The sequence below is a fragment of the Porites lutea genome, chromosome 8 (assembly GCF_958299795.1).
Source record: "Porites lutea chromosome 8, jaPorLute2.1, whole genome shotgun sequence".
In the NCBI taxonomy this organism is placed as follows: domain Eukaryota; kingdom Metazoa; phylum Cnidaria; class Anthozoa; order Scleractinia; family Poritidae; genus Porites; species Porites lutea.
In genome coordinates this window covers 908186-912547 of record NC_133208.1, presented here as the reverse complement: position 1 = coordinate 912547, position 4362 = coordinate 908186, and the positions used below count along the sequence as shown (strand labels likewise).

General features: G+C 39.5%; 1 long non-coding RNA gene across 1 annotated transcript; it reads left to right on the top strand.

Annotated features, from left to right (window-relative positions):
- The first annotated feature begins 473 nt into the window (after nucleotides 1-473).
- Nucleotides 474-3942, top strand: LOC140946977 (uncharacterized). Its single transcript, XR_012166895.1, has 4 exons — nucleotides 474-542; nucleotides 2232-2312; nucleotides 2675-2779; nucleotides 3691-3942. It is a non-coding gene; the product is annotated as an uncharacterized lncRNA (long non-coding RNA).
- The last annotated feature ends 420 nt before the right edge of the window (nucleotides 3943-4362 follow it).

Here is a 4362-nt window from a genome sequence, read left to right as displayed (position 1 = left end):
TTCTGGACTGTTAAGCTTCGCTTTCATGCTTGCATCATAAACTTGGGTTAAACTTACAATGTAACCTTCTTTTGAAGGTTACAAGCTTCTTATAAGCTTCTTTTCGTAAAGAGTAGGGCACGTAGTGCCCGGTGTAGTGGGCTATCTCACTTTCACACTTATGTATGGGGGCATCATCACTCATTCCTTCAGTACTTGTAAACTGCACCTTAAGCAGTCTGGCAAAGTCCCCCAACCAGTGTTGTAAATTATCCCTAAAAAGCCCTGTGGAGAGTGGATAATAAGATATTTACATTTACATTTGAGGAACGGGGCCAAGGAGTATAATGAGATAAGCAGAGAATTGACCTAAAACAGAAATGTTCTTGACATTCAGTGCCCTTAAAGTACTTTTGATAGTTAATTAGGAGCTTTTCTGCGACATTTTGCCTTACTGTTATATTTTGTCCATTTTTTATAGGCTTTTGGCATTTATAGTTCCTTCATCTGTAAAGTGGTGAGGTTTGCGCGAAGACATGGTACCCTGAGAGCAGATATCTCAGGTTAGTATTACAGTATTACTGTAAAAGAATAGTTATGAACTTTAACACGCATCTGATCTGTACCGTAATTGAAACCATCAGAGGACATCTGGCAACCTGTCTTGCTACAATGTACAGAATAAAGTCACCATAATTATTATGGTGACTTCATTACCAATGAGCAGCCTCGCGATTGTTCCAGGGGCAGAAAAAATCTTGAATTGATGAAACATAGGGTAATGTAAGGCAACCATGACGTAATGCAGGACAGAGAATGCATCGCTTTTGAGCGAACAGGTGATACAGATCAGAGAATCTACGAGCCGTGTGTGTGTTTGTGAGCCCCGTGCTCATCCGTCTTCAACCAATCGTCGGGTGGATCATTTTCATCCTATGGGATATCTGTTGCATTTCCCCACTGGAATTGTTTTATTGCATGCCACTAAGAAAAATAATAATGCGGCAAAATTTTTTGTGTCTTTGAAGCAAAATAATAATAATTATTCTGAAGGCCTCATTGGCACACCATAAATTTTGTTAGCTTTAAAAAGAGTCTGTACGTTGAATATTCGCAGACTTTTATATGATTTTTTGAGGATTTTAAGTTTGCTTATAAGACCACTAAATTTTACACAAAATGACTTGTCTGCAACTTCGGACAAAAACACGAACTTCAATATCTCGAAAAATTTGCTGCATAAAGGCGGGATTTCAAATTCTTTATATAGTAGAACAGTTTAGTTCACTATTTTCAAAAGACAAATTAAAGTAACGGGCACACATACACCAAACCTGTGATCTGCCTTTCCCGCACATGTTGTGGTAGAGCTGCAGTGTGGTTTCCAGCCAACAGCTCCCACATATGTTGTGTGGAACTGGCACTTACACTGTAAAGGACTCGCCTCTGCAGTAAAGGGTCTTTGTTCAACGTTTTCCCGGTGACTGACCGATGGCCATGCCATGCTGTTAAGCCCCAGTATGGGCAAAACCGCTGCCCATGGCTGCCCACCAGCATGATAAGGTTGTGCGCATGCATGAGGTAATGGCTAGGCCGTGGGTTGGTGTATGTGTGCCCCTTGCTTTGATTTACTGGTGATTTGTGATCCACCTTCCCCATGCATGTCGTGGTGGAACTGCTGTGCAGTTCCCAACCAACAACTCCCTCATGTGTTGTGTAGAGCTGGCACTTGATTGACTGCTTTTCAGCAGTAAGGGGTCTTTGAGATGCGGGTTTTCCCCGTTCTTTAACCGAATGGCTGTGCCACGCTGGTGGGCCCCAATAAGGGCGAAAAAGCTGTCTGTGGCTGCCACTGCTCCGGAAATCTTTGCTCGTTGGCACTTAGTGGTAGCTATAACTAGTAATTAAATATAAAAATCATTGGAGAAACTGCATGATGAGTAATTGATTGCCCTGGGCTGTTTTGTTTTAAAGTTAAAGGTTTGATGAATGTTGAAATAAGTAACCAGCTGACTGAACCTATTTTCAGGGCCTTTTCTATTAAAATTAAACCTACCCCTCCCCTAGGACAACATTAACACTTACTTTTCACTAAAGGGCAAAATGTTGGCTTAGTGCAGGAGGGGTAGGTGAGCAGTTCTGGCCCAGAAACATGTAGTGATCCAAACTTCCTTGTGCATTGTGTTTGATAATAAGTTTCTTACATGTACACTGTATGTAAACTGTTTCATTTTGTTCTTTGAATCTAACAGATAAGAATTGGTTCCTACATGTACGTGGTTGGAGTTGTATGACACTGGATGCAGACAGACGTACATGTACGTGTATCTTAGGTTAGTGTTACAGAGTCTTATCCATCTGAGAAAGTTTGGTTATCACGTGACCAAACACCAACAGCCCAACCATCCATCTCACACTTTCTAGCTAGTTTGGGAGCCCAGGTGCAACCTGATATTGCACATCCATGTTGTGATAAATTGACAGCTATCAAAACAGGGTTTCCGGTGACCAGTATCACCTGACCGTATTGCAGGCTCAGGTATTGACCCATTGAGGTTGTCAGTATTTTTTTGAAGTTATCTGCTGCAAGTTACTAGTTTTCAAATGATCCCAGGATCAAGTTCAATTTTTTTTGAAATGCGTAGGAAATAAGTTGTATTTATGAGCCACACTATCAAAATTTTGATTTCAACAGGGTGTGGCAGATTGTTAGATGCATGTTTATGAGTGGCTCCAACAATAGAGAGGCAGCTGTATTAAAGGACGTCATTACCACAGGAACGAGATGACAAGTCACTAGGTTGGTTTGTAAACCTTCATTGGTAATACTACTAGCATAGCAAAATAGAATGTAACTAGTAAATTGGGTGGCATTTTGATAAGGGATGTATCCCAGTTAAATTGGGCATCTCTGATCATCTGTAGTCACTTCTTTTAGGGTATTAAGGTCTTAAGGTCGTAAGTGGAACCTCTTCTTTAAGACACCTCTCTTCAAGGGACACCTCCATCCAGGGGATGCAAAAATTTGGCCCCGACAAATATTCACATAATCTTTTTATCTGTTAGCTCTGTTGAAGGGACACCTCTATTCAGGGGAAAGGGACACTTTTTCTTAGTCCTGAATCCCAGGTTTTACCTCCATTCATGGGACACCTTAGTACTCAGAATGTGACTGACCAACACAAGGGTTAAAGTATACACTGATCACAATGATTGCAGCTTTCACAACATGAACAATAATAATCTCACTTAAATTAAAATTGATGTACTGCACTTGTCATGACTTGTAGGAACAACAATGCAACAATTTGTCAGAGAAACGTTACATGTGTAACTGTGTATTTAGCTGCTTAAAAAATAGTAACTGCAGCAGATTCTAGAACTTGAATAAATGCATTGTTGGTCAATTATTGGGACAGTCCCGACACTTTTCTCAGTTGTGAGGGTGTCCCCTGAACAGAGGTTCCACTGTAAGTAATGTTTCAATAAGCACCAACAATCAGAAAAAGAAAGTTTAGTGCTTTAAAATTTCAAGATTTTCTGGGGAAGCATGTCCCAAGAAGAAGACCACCCTAGAAAAGGGGGACTTACAGGCTCCTTGTTGATACAGTTTTATACAGTCTCTATTTTAACCAGCTGGCTACTTGAGACCCCTGACTTTATATAGTTTTATCCTGTTGCTTATGTACATTTGTGATTTTTTTCCTCCAGGTCAGATGCACATGCCACAAACAGACTGGATCAAGTCTTTGATGTTTAGGATAATACAGAGGTTTTCTTCAGTACCGTAAGGGCTGCATAGTTTACTTTGTAATCCAGCTCTTGAGTGAACCAGATAAATAAATTGTGGCTGGCTTGTTCAAAAGAGAGTTACTAATCTTATCCAGGACATTACATTAAAATGCATGCAGATGCATTTTAAGGGAGTTAACAATAGAGGATTATCTTTAAGGGGTCGGTTTGTGTGCGTACACTCAGTAGTTTACTGCATCATTTTCATGATTCAATGTGTTTGGAGTTTCCTTTGTGCACTTTTTTTCTGCCACAAGATTAATTGATACAATTTTGTTGAAATTTAGTAAGTAAAAGGTAAAAGGTAAAAGTTTCAACTTCTCATGATTTCTCCTGTGCAACCAAAGTCAATTCCACTTAATTTGTTATGTAGAAGTTGGTTTCCAAAACAAATTATGTTTGCGTAAAAATTTCCAAAAAGTAAGTTTTTGAACAAAATCTAGAACTTCAACTCAGAGCAGTTAATTGATAAAAAGTGATTGGATCTATTTACTCTCAGAACATTTGATGGGTAAATGCATTTGTTAAAATTGACCAGACCCTAAACCATTAATTTAGAAAATAACAGTCTGTGTTTGAAGCTCAAGAAGC